The 12994-nt window shown below is 44.6% G+C and overlaps 1 protein-coding gene across 1 annotated transcript in view; it reads left to right on the top strand.

The window, feature by feature from the left end:
• Positions 1-12994, top strand: part of CSMD1 (CUB and Sushi multiple domains 1) — a 2470978-nt gene that overhangs the window by 1293751 nt on the left and 1164233 nt on the right.

Genomic DNA, 12994 nt, shown 5'->3' with positions numbered 1-12994 from the left:
ATCTGTACTGGTCAAGGTGAAATAGATGCAGTACTGAATGTGTCTACATCTTTTTCAAGTTATTCTATAACTACATGAGACAAGAACATTCGTTGTTTTTATAATTTACGTTCGTACTGTCCTGAGTTATTGACAGTTTGGTGGACTCATTTTTAATATAGAAATATTAAAATTACTGTTTTATCTGCATTTGACTTTATTAAACTTTTCTAATTGTCAAGAGTATGCCCACACAAGAGCCATCTTTCTCTTTTTCCTAACAATACACTTACTATTGACTCAGGTTGCACCACCAAGTGATAGCAATTCAGGAATTTATTCCTAGATAGAACTTAAACACTAATCTTGGTTAACTCTATTCTAAGATAGACTGTTAGACTTGTGCGGAATCACAACTCCTTGTACAATTAAATTTGCACCATGCAAGCTTAGAAAATGGGTATATGGAAACACAGCCAATATAGAATCATGCTTAGTCAAGATCAGACTGGCCCACAGGTGTACAGGGGAAATCCCTGGTGTGCCCCACTACCTGGGGGCTCCACCCCCTCCTCTAGGGGTGGATCAAGATCATGGATGAGCTTGGGAGCTTGTGTTCTTTCTGTGGAAACTACTCTAAGATCAGCCCTCCTCCCAAAAAAGGTGGGTCCCTATTTTTTGCATGTTTTCTCAAATAGTTGGACAACTCCTGTGATAGCTGGCCACACCCTTTCTCATGGCTGACCACATGCCCTCAAGTGTGGGCCCCTACAACCGCATTCTCTGGTGGGCCCCTCATTACCCAGTCTGACATTTTGCTTTGTTCTGTAGTATCTACAATTGTGACCAATAGAAAGAATGTAGAGATATAGGCATGTACACAATTTTGATATTGTCTGTTCAGGAGATCTTTGTTAATTGCAAATGTCATATTTCTGGTAACAGCTATATGTTCTTATAGAAAATTACTGTTGCACTGTATAGTGCCAACAAAATATACTAGAGAGGGTGAGAAACAAGTTTCTACCAGTGTAATCATTTAGGAAAAAAAGCAATGGCAAAGGTAATTAATATGTGTACTGTATTGATCAGAAAACATACAAATCTGTATATTATCTTTAAGAGACCTACAGGACATCAGTCAGGACACTTTCTCCTTATAGGGACAATGGGTGTATATACATCCGGATGATAATTGAATAATGTTGACTGATCCTGGATGATCAGTCAACATTATGCAATTATCATCCGGATGAATATACACCCATTATTGCATCATTTCCATATGAAGAGAGAAAATAATGGCTCCTGAGGTGTAGTTTTTCTCAGTTTATTTGTACACCACACACAAATAAAAACTCAGAAATGTAAAAAAAAATCAAGATGTACGGCCGGATAAAGTGCAGGTTACAGTATGGGTCAAATACAGTGTGGGTTGGATACAGCGCAGGTCGGATACAGTGTGGGTTGAATACAGTGCAGGTCAAATACAGTGTGGGTTGAATACAGTGTGGGTTAAATACAATGTGGGTCAGATACAGTGTGGATTGGAAACAGCGCAAGTTTCAGTGCAGCTAAAATACAATGTGGGTCGGATACAGCATGGGTTACAGTGCAGGTCAGATACAGTGCAGGTTAGATACACCAATAGTGCACTTACTGTGACAGAGGGTCCTCAGTGCAGGATTTCCAGTGGTGTCTTCAGTGTGAGCAGTGCAGTGTTGCCAGCAGTGTACTTAGAGTGGTAGTGTTGGCAGGTGTCCTCAATGTGGTAATTTCAGCGGTGCAGGGGTGCCAACTGTGTCCTCAGTGCAGTGGTGCCAGTAGTGTCGGCAGTGCAGGGGTGCCAGCTGTGTCCTCAGTGAGGTGGTGCCATAGTGTTGGCAATGCAGGGGTGCCAGTGGTGCCCTCAATGTGGTAGTGTCGGCAGTGCATGGGGTGTCAGCAGTGTCCTCAGTGTGGTGATGCTGGCAGTGTTGGCAGTGCAGGGTTGCCAGTGGTGTCCTTAAAGCGGTAATGCCAGCAGTGTCAGTGGTGTCCTCAATGTGATAGTGTTGGCATTGCAGGTGTGTCAGCTATGTCCACAGTGCAGTGGTGCAGGCAGTGTTGGCAGTGCAGGGGTGCAAGCGGTATCCTCAGTACAATAATGTCGGCAGTGCAGGTGTGCCAGCAGTGTCCTCAATGCGGTGGTGCCAGCAGTGTCAGCAGTGCAGGGATGCCAGCGGTATCCTCAGTGTGGTCATGCCAGCAGTGTTGGCAGTGCAGGGGTGCTAGTGGTATCCTCAGTGTGGTGGTGTCAGCAGTGTGGGAGTGCTAGAGGTGTCCTCAGTGCAGGAGTGCCGGCATTGTCCTAGTGCAGGCTTGCTGACAGTGTCGGCAGTGCAGGCGGCGGTACTTTTAGCACTGTGGTGGCATCCATCTTGCCTATAGTAGCCTATGGGTAGACGCTGATTGGCTGAGAGCCATGACAGACGGCTCTCTCAGCCAATGAGCGGTTTTCCATAGGTTACTATGGAGACCGGGGTCCAAGCCAAAACCTCAGGATCTGACAACAGGATAATGCTGCGCATAACCGAGCCTGACTTGGATCTGGGCATATATATATATATTTTAGGGATGCATGGGTTTGGATCCCTGAGGACTGAAACCTCCCGGACTTGGGGATCCGGGCACGGATCCAAGTCAGGCTCGGTTATGCGCAGCATTATCCTGTTGTCAGATCCTGAGGTTTTGGCTCGGACACCGGTCTCCATAGTACCCTATGGAAAACCACTCATTGGCTGAGAGAGCCGTCTGTCATGGCTCTCAGCCAATCAGCGTCTACCCTATATATGTATGTGTATATATATATATATATATATATATATATATACATAATACCTTTGTGATTCTAGGTCTACTTCACTGTGAATAATTTGTAAATTGTACTTTAAAGTGGTTTATCTAATTCAAATTATTTAATTAAATTGTCTTAAGTACAGGTGATTTGCAAATTAATTCAGACTGTATGGCTTAGCAAAAGTGGTTGTGAGTAATCTTGCAATGCTTATTTATGTAAAACATATTGGAATGTCTGAAGAATTTTATTTACACAATCTGAGATACTGCTTTTCGTAATATATAGTAAACTCATGCTTCAGGACACCATTAGCAACCACAATGTTTAAATAGTGGTATTATTAAGGCAAAAAAATCCCAGATAACTCAGGGGTTAACGGGTGTCAGGGAAATCACAATTTCTCCTGTGAGCTGACCTCAGAGTTGTGTATTGTCAAAAGTATAAATTATATGTGGCTGGGGACCCTGACATGATGTTGTAAAAGGGGATTGTATTTCTACATCAAAAGCAGAGATTGCCAAGCTCTGGACATTGAGGTCTGATAAGCCCAATTAGTTGTTATGTCAACAGGGGGGCTCTGTAAACAGACCAGGGGAGTGTGACCAATGCTCCCTGCCTGAAAAGGAATGCAGGAATTCTATTTCTTGACTAGCGTCATAAACCTCTGGAACTTTTATTCTTAGAAAGATGTGACACACAGATTATAGGCCTTCTATGGATATTACAAGGGGAGTGACCTTCCACTGCTGGATATGAATGGGCCCAGCAGAGTAAGGGTTAACCTTTCCAAAGGAGGGGGGGGCTGAGGTGCTGAGGGGTCTATAACTAGTGACTCACTTATAGATCCTTGTTCATTCTGATGGAAGTGGTTGCCCTGCCTGGATGGATTTCTATATTCTTGTGAAGCTTACTCACACAGAACTTAATGCACTACATAAGGATAATTAGGTTCTGATTTTCTTTATTCCCTTTTTGTTTACTGAGACTGCTAGTAACCTGTATATCTTTTTTAAAACTCCTTATAGTCTTTGTAATCTTTTTACCCTTGTAAATGCACAGATATTTCTTAATTATAATAAAAATATAATGAGTTCAAGTGGAGTACGTTACCTATTCTTTCATGAGATATTGAAATTTGTGGTTACAGCTAAAGCTAAAGATGCCTGTAAAGTCCGTAATACGTTGAAAAGTCTTTGCTGGTGGCAGCAGAGATTTGCACAGTGCTGGTGCAACTCTCGGATTGGTGTTTACGGAGAGATGGGTGGCCAGGGTCCATGACAATGTGTCTTCACAGATTTTGTAAATTAACGCCCATTAACCTATGTTAACACCTGTTAACACATTATTTATTTATTTATTAACAGTTTCTTTTATAGCGCAGCAAATTCCATTGCGCTTTATAGTTGGACACAATGATAAAACAAAGCTGGGCAATTAACAAACAGTCATATAGGTAGAAAGGCCCTGCTTGCAAGCTTTCAATCTATAGGGAAATAGACATTGATACACAAGGAAAGGCACTATTGCATATTTGTACACTGGTTTGCAAAGGTTCTAGGTGGGTTGCATGATATCACATCACAGCAATGATGAACCATGGTCAGAAAAAAGGGAAAGTGGAGATAGAAAAAATGCGGAGGATTTGGAGACTAGGGGTCAGTCTTATTGTGCATGGTAGGCATTCCACAGAGTGGGTGCAGCCCGTAGAAGTCCTGCAATTGTGCATGAGAGCAAGTAATGAGTGTGGATGAGAGACATAGATCTTGTGAAGAGCAGAGAGGTCAGGTTTGGAGATATTTTAGGTTGAGCGAAGAGATGTACATTGGTGTAGTATGGTTAATGGCCTTATGTGTGAGTAAAAGTATTTTAAATTGAATATAGTAGAATACAGGTAACCAATTGAGGGACTGACAGAGCGAATCTGCAGACGATGAACGTCTAGTAAGGAAGATTAGCCTTGCAGCTGCATTCAGAATGGATTGTAGTGGTGAGAGTCTCTTTTTTATAAGACCAGGAAGAAGATTATTGCAATAATCAATACGGGAGATAATGAGAGCATGGATTAGAGTTCTTGCAGTGTCTTGTGTAAGGTATGGTCATATTTTAGATATGTTTTTTAGATGCATGTAACATGATTTTGAGACAGATTTAATGTGGGGAGCAAAGGACAGTTCTGAGTCAAGTATGACACCTAGGTAACGAGCTTGTAGGGCAGGGTTGATTGTTGAGTTCTCGACAGTGATAGAGATATCAGGTTGGTAAATACTATTGGCCAGTGGAAATATAGTTAACTCTGTTTTGGAAATATTAAGTTTGAGGTGATGAGATGACATCCAAGATGAAACAGCAGAAATTCATTTAGTGACCCTGACCAATTTAGATGGTGACAAATCTGGGGAGGATAGGTAGATTTGAGTATCATCTGCATACAGATGATACTGAAATCCAAAAGAGCTGATAAGTTTACCAAGAGATGAGGTATAGCTTGAGAAAAGCAGAGGACCTAAGACCAAGCCTTGTGGTACTCCAACTGAAAGCGGTAGCGAAGAGGAGGTGGATTCAGAGAAACAAACACTGAAGGAGCGATTAGATAGGTAGGTTAGGAACCAAGAGAGGATTGTGTATTGATGACCTAGGGATTGTAGTGTTTGTATGAGAAGAGAATGGTCAACAGTGTCAAAAGCAGCAGAGAGATCTAGAAGATAAGAAGTGAGTAATGGCCTTTGGACTTTGCAGTGACTAGATCATTCACTAATTTAGTCAGTGCTGTCTCTGTGGAGTGTTGGGAACAAAAGCCTGACTGAAGTGGGTCAAATAAATTGTGTGATTTAAGAAAGTGTGTGAGGCTAGTGTAGGCAAGTCTCTCAAGTAGCTTGGAGAGGCATGGGAGCTGAGAGATGGGACAGTAGTTTGAGAGAGAGTTAGGGTCATAATTTAGTTTTTTCAGAATGGGAGTAATAAGCGCATGCTTGAACAGTGAAGGAAAGATACCAGTAGAGAGAGAGAGATAACAGATGTTAGTTAAGGTTGGGATGAGCACAGGAGACAGATTTACTTACTTGTGAGGGTATAGGCTCAAGAGGAGAAGTAGTAGAGTAGAAGGATGCGAAGAGTGTTGACATGTCATCTTCATTTGTGGGATCAAATGATTAGAGAGTGCCAGAGGGTTCAAGTAGACAATTGAGCAGGTCACTGACTGAGGAAGAGCATACCATTTCATCTCAGATCTTTTCAATCTTGTCTTTGAAGTAGGAAGCAAGATCTTTCGCCTTGATAGTGACTGGTGGGATGGGTGAGGGAGGGTTCAGAAGTGATTTAAATATATTAAAAAGTCATTTGGGGTTAGAGGCTTGAACAGAGATGAGAGTTTGTAAATATGTTTGTTTGGCAGAGTCCAGGGCATTTTGATAAGAGTGGTAGACAGTCTTATACAGTATGTGAGAAAGTCAGTTGGAATAGATTTACACCACTGATCTTCAGCTTTCTGTGAGAGTTTTTGTAGGTGTCTTGTTAATTTAGAGTGCCACGGTTGACATCTAGACCTACGTGGAGTGTGATGGGTAGCTGGAGCCACTTGGTCAAGGGCTATTTCTAGGGTCTGGTTCAGGTGTGATACAGCAGTCTTAGGAGAAGTAAATGCAGAAATAGGTGATAAGGTTGTGATCTGAGAGAGGATAAGGTGTGTTAGTGAATTCAGAAACTGAGCATAGTCTGGTGAATACTAAATCAAGGCAGTGGCCATCCTGATGAGTAGAGGAGTCAGTCCATTGGGAGAGGCCAAGAGAGGAGGTTAGGGAGTAGTTTGGATGCATGAGCAGCAGATTTTGGACTATCAATAGCAATATTGAAATCACCCATCATGATGGTAGAGATGTCAGAGGATAGGAAGTGAGGGAGCCAGGCAGAAAAATCTTCCAGAAATTGTTTGGGTTGCCCAGGTGGGCAATAAATAGCTATAACACGCAGAGAGAAAGGAGTATAAATCCTGATGGAATGTACTTCAAATTATGTGAATGTGAGTACTGGTACCGGTGGTAGAACTGTGTACAGTTTGCAAAAGATTGGGAAAGTAATAATCCAACCCCACCTCCTTTACTGTTACCAGGCCTGGAGCTGAGTATGAAGTGGAGACAACCATGTAACAGTGCTGCAGGGGAGGACGTGTCTGATTGTTTGAGCCATGTTTCTGTTATAGCAAGCAGATTGAAGTTGTTAGATACTGTATAAAGAAGTCATGTGTGGATGTTAATTTGTTACAAACTGAGCGTGCATTCCATAAGGCACATTTAGTGATTTGGAGGGTGCAGGGAGACGTGATGTTTATGGGGTTGGCTGGATTTCTATATTGCTGTGAATCAGGTGAGTGTGAGTGGGGTAACTGATTGGGTCCTGGATTTGGGGAAATGTCACCAGATAAAAGAAGCAGGAGAGAGAGATATAAATAAAGTTGGAGGTTTGTGAATGTTTTTTATGGTGACCGGTTGTAGATGTAATTGTCAAAGTAGACAGATAATTAAAAAGCTAATGAGTGTTAATAAGAGGGAAGTGAATAATTGGGGCAGCAATGTGTACAGAGGGGTGAGTAGTAGGGAGAATGAAGGATGTTTTTGTTTTAGAGAAAAAACTATGGCATACAATAAAGAAAATTAATTTGTGATACATGGTTCGGTTCAGATAAAAGTACAGTTCTTTGGGCTTGGAGTGTAAAAAGTTGCAATATTTAAATGTAAACATTCAAATACCTGTTTACTGGTGTTGTTCAGCTGTTCATTTACAAACACTTAGTATTATGAATTATTAACGTATGTGAGGGAAAATTGATCAGCACAGCTGACCCTAGATTGCATCTAAAGGAATACTTGGCAAATGAATAAAGGCTACCAGTGTGGCAAAAGCTAAGTTGGTTATTGGTGAAAGTGATACTTTATGTGAGTATGCAAATACCAGGCCTGCATGCTTTCATTGAATATGCATAACTAAGCAAAAATTGCATACCCGGGTATTAGCAGTCGCAAGCACATCATGATATAACTACTGTTCTTAGACTGCATGAGGATGTGCGAGAGAAACATATGTACATACGTTTAAATGGACAGATGAGTTTGCATGAGGATAAAAGGCTGGTTGTATGTCTGTTCCTTTGCTGTAATGTTGTTTGTCTGTTTCCATCCTGTTTAAATCCTGGCTAAGTCCTTTTATAATATTTCATAACCCTTTTAAACAACCCTTCTAATACAACCCTGATTAGCTGATCAGTCTAGCACCTCTCCTTAAGATTGGATTCTATCCATGTGTGTCCAGTAATTCAAATCAAGGCCTAACACCCCACCCCTATTTAATGAGGATGCAATAACACTCCACTAGTATAAACACTTATAGCAGATTACCAACAATTTAGAAAGTTGAAATAAAGTGTCATCCTTGTATACAATAATAACTGCTGATGTAAATATTATTGGTGTAATTACCCAATATGATATATTTGCACTGCAGCATGAACATTATGTTAACGGATGTTAATAAGTTAATTGGGAGCAGTCAGGCATTTCATTGAATAGCCTCAGTCACTAAAGTCCAAAGCTACCTCAGATTTTCACCAGCAGTAATTTATTGCAGGTAATTGAATCTCCCCCTTAAGGTATGTACACACGGTGAGATAAATCTGTAAGATTTTGACTATATAGTCAAAATCTTAAGGAAAGAATCAGAATCAGAATCAGCTTTATTGGCCAGGTATACTTACGTATACTAGGAATTTGTCTTCGGTTTGCTATACAACAGCCAAGTAGGTAACAGGTAAGCAGGTGTGTGTGTGTGTGTGTGTGTGTGTGTGTGTGTGTGTGTGGGGGGGGGGGGGGGCAAGTAAAGTTACACAGATAGGTATACCGTAGGGACACAAGTGAGTTACATGTACGTCTAGTCAGTCAATGTTCAGGAGTTCAGCAGGCGGACAGCTTGGGGAAAGAAACTTTTGAGGCTTCTGGTGGATCTGGCGGGGACAGCCCTGTAACGCCTGCCTGAAGGAAGCAAGTTAAACATGCTGTGGCCGGGGTGTAGCTGGTCTTTTACTATCTTCATTGCCCGCTTTTTAGCTCTGGACAAGTACAGGTCCTGGACTGAGGGAAGGTCGGCCCCGATGATCTTCTCTGCGGTTCTGACCACCTTTTGGAGCCTGCATATGTCCCTCGCACTGGCGGAGCTGTACCATACGAGTATCGAGGAGCACAGTACCGACTCCACAATCGCGGAGTAGAAGAGGAGCAGGAGCTTCTGTGGGATGTTGAACTTCCTTAGTTGCCTGAGGAAGAACAGCCTCTGCTGCGCTTTCCCAACAGTGGCGTCAGTGTTGGACCCCCATTTAAGGTCCCTGGAGATTGTGGTCCCTAGAAACTTGAAGGAGTCCACTAGCGATACCACACTGTCAGCAATCGTTAGCGGAGGTGCACTAGATGACTTCTTCCTGAAGTCCACTATCATCTCGACAGTTTTGAGGGGGTTGAGGTCAAGGTTGTTGTGGATGCACCACTGGGCCAGCCGGTCTACTTCCCGTCTATAGGCCGATTCGTCCCCATACTTGATGAGGCCGATGACGGTGGTGTCATCGGCGAATTTGATGATCCTTACTGATTGCGCCTCTGAGGTACAGTCATTTGTGTACAGGGAGAAGAGCAGGGGTGAGAGGACACAGCCCTGAGGGGCCCCTGTACTGATGGACCGCGCTTGAGAGGTGAATTCCCCCGCTTTCACCACCTGTGTCCTATCTGTCAGGAAGTCTATTATCCAGGAACAGGTAGCTTCTGGGACCCCTAGGCGAAGTAATTTGGGGTGGAGGATGCTGGGGACGATTGTATTGAAGGCCGAGCTGAAATCGACAAACAGGACCCTCGCGTAGGTACCGGGAATGTCTAGGTGCTGTAGAATGTAGTGCAGGCCCAGGTTGACTGCATCCTCGACACACCGATTCGAGCGATAGGCGAACTGCAGGGGGTCCAGTTGGGGGCCAGTCACAGTTTTCAGGTGATTCAAAACCAGACGCTCGAACGTTTTCATGACCACAGACGTCAGTGCTATCGGCCTGTAGTCGTTCAGGTTCGTGATAGTGGGTTTCTTGGGGACCGGGACTATAGTAGACCTTTTGAGGCAGGAAGGGACTTTCTGTAGCTCCAGCGATTTATTGAAGATCTTGGTGAATATGGGGGCGAGCTGACCCGCACATGCTCTTAGGGCAGATGGTGACACTCCTTCAGGACCCGTGTCACGATCCGGGTATCTGGACGCCATTTCTTACCCATCAGATGCCTCCTAAGGCTGGCTCAGCGCTCCAGGACCGGATCCCATCTGTTATCCTAATGTTCACATTCCTGCATCCTCTCCTGTCTCTCTGAGACGCTGTCACAGTAACGCCTTATTACATCTGGCATGGCGTCTCCCACGGCCTCCGCCGCCGTCCCTGAGCTTCTGCATGCAGAGTGTCAGAGTGGCGATTACGTCAGCCGCGGCCTCCGCTGTGTCCGCGTGGTTGGATGTGCACTTGTCAGCCTGGCGTCTCCTGTCTCCAGTGGCCGGCGCCGCCATTACTGTTTTCATTACCACATGGATTACAAACCAAACTTCCCTCCAAGTGTCTGCATGGGCGCAGCCATCTTGGATTCTGTCAGCTGATCATTTCCTCCAATCTGTTGTCAGTATTGTTAATCTGCATAATTGCCTAGCCAATCCCTTCCTTGCTGCAGGTATAAATACACTGTGCCTGAGCAAGGAAGGCGTCAGTGCTTTGGTTGTCAAACCTAGTTCCTGTTTGTCTCTCTCCTGTGATTGTCTTCCAGGTTCCAGCTCCTGTCTCAAGACTTCCACCATAGAGACCCGCACCAGCATTCCACCTGCGGTGTAGCCTGACTCTCCAATCCATTGTGGATCCATCTGTTTCCAGCTACAACATTACCTGCTTCCAGCTCAGCTTCCAGCAGAGTACAGCTTCCCTTAAAGGGCCGGTGTCCTTTCTACACTTTACCACTCTCCACCGGTATTATTATTTCTCCGCTCTCAAGTTCTACATTTCAGTTCATATTTCATCGCTCCCAAGTTCATTTATTATTTAACTGGTTCCAGCCAGTATCCACTCCGTGCTACCAACAGTCTGGTTCCAGCCAGTATCCACAGCAGCTGTTTTACCTTCAGCAACCCAGCTTTTCCTGGAACACCAGCTGGCACAATCCTGGGTTATCTCCATTGCTACAGTCGGGCCTGGTAAGGACTTTCCATCTAGAAGATCATAAGAACTATCTCACACTACCAGTGCCCTGTGGCTCCTGCCATCCTGTAGTACCCAGGAACTGTATTTATTATTTGCTGACTTTTACGTTTTCTTTTACTGCTGCTGTGTTGCGGAGTTGTCATAATAAACATCATTGACTTTTATCCAAGTTGTCGTGGTCACGCCTTCGGGCAGTTATTATTCATGTTACTTACATGTCCAGGGGTCTGATACAACCTCCCAGGTTCCGGTACATCTCAGCCCCTACAACTGAGGCTGCCTCCCGTCAGCTCAGGCCCTCAGTTGTGACAGTAAGCACTGACCTAATGAATCCAGCCGGAGACCAGGATCAAGCGGCCAGGCCGATGCAAGAACTGGCAGCCCGACTAGAACATCAGGAGGCTGCACAGGGCCACATCATCCGCTGTCTCCAGGATCTCTCTACTCGGCTGGATGGGATTCAGACAACTCTCCGTGGATCAGGCGCATCTGGTGCGTCAACCACAGTGACTCCAGCTATAACCCCACCCACCTTACCCATTTCTGCTCCACGTCTTCATCTTCCAACGCCAGCAAAATTTGACGGATCTCCAAGATTCTGCAGGGGATTTCTCAACCAGTGTGAGATTCAGTTTGAGCTACAACCTGGCAATTTTCCCAGTGACCATACAAAAATTGCCTACATCATCTCTCTTCTCAGTGGCTCCGCCCTTGACTGGGCATCACCGTTATGGGAGAGGTCCGACACCCTGCTATCTTCTTACACTGCATTCGTGTCAACATTCAGGCGCATCTTCGACGAGCCAGGCCGGGTAACCTCAGCTTCATCCGAGATTCTCCGTTTACGCCAGGGGTCACGTACTGTAGGACAATATCTGATACAGTTCCAGATCCTGGCATCCGAACTGGCATGGAACGACGAGGCCCTGTATGCTGCATTCTGGCATGGCTTATCTGAGCTTATTAAAGATGAGTTAGCTACCAGAGACTTACCTTCTAAGTTAGATGAGCTAATCTCACTCTGCACGAAAGTTGATTTACGTTTCAGAGAGAGAGCAACTGAGCGTGGAAGATCATCTGCTCCAAAATCTTCTGCTCCTCCTCCTCGTCAACTGTCACCATCTAAAGATGAGCCCATGCAAATTGGCCGTTCCCGTTTAACTCCTGCTGAGCGCCGAAGACGTCTCTCTGAGTCTCTTTGTCTTTACTGTGCAGCTCCGTCTCACACCATCAATGCCTGTCCCGAACGTCCGGGAAAACTCCAAACCCTAGCTCGCCCAGGAGAGGGCCGGCTAGGAGTAATGATCTCCTCTCCATCTCCTCATGATTGTAATCTCCCAGTCTCGCTTCAAGTTGCTCAACGTTATCGGAACGTCATTGCTCTCCTTGATTCCGGAGCAGCTGGGAACTTTATTACTGAAGCCTATGTTAAACGGTGGTCCCTACCCACCGAGAGACTTCCTTCCTCCTTTTCCTTAACTGCCGTGGATGGCAGTAAAATTTTTGATACTGTTATTGCTCTAAGGACTCTACCAGTTCGTCTGAGAGTGGGAGTTCTTCATTCCGAACTTATTTCACTTTTAGTGATTCCAAGAGCCACACATCCTGTGGTCCTGGGCCTTCCATGGCTCCGTCTTCACAATCCTACAATTGATTGGACGACTACGCAAATCCTGGCATGGGGTTCCTCCTGTGCAGAGACATGTTTGTTTAAAGTATTGCCTGTCTGTTCTTCCTCCCCCAGGTCGTCTGATGTTCCACCTCCTCCATATCAAGATTTCACGGATGTGTTCAGTAAAGCTTCTGCTGATATCCTTCCTCCTCATAGAGAATGGGACTGCCCGATTGATCTCGTTCCAGGGAAGGTTCCACCTCGAGGCCGAACTTATCCGTTGTCTCTGCCTGAGACGCATTCTATGGAG

Source organism: Pseudophryne corroboree, chromosome 4, assembly GCF_028390025.1.
Source record: "Pseudophryne corroboree isolate aPseCor3 chromosome 4, aPseCor3.hap2, whole genome shotgun sequence".
Classification (NCBI taxonomy): domain Eukaryota; kingdom Metazoa; phylum Chordata; class Amphibia; order Anura; family Myobatrachidae; genus Pseudophryne; species Pseudophryne corroboree.
The sequence above is the reverse complement of the archived record's forward strand: the minus strand, read 5'-3'. Positions and strand labels throughout refer to the sequence as shown.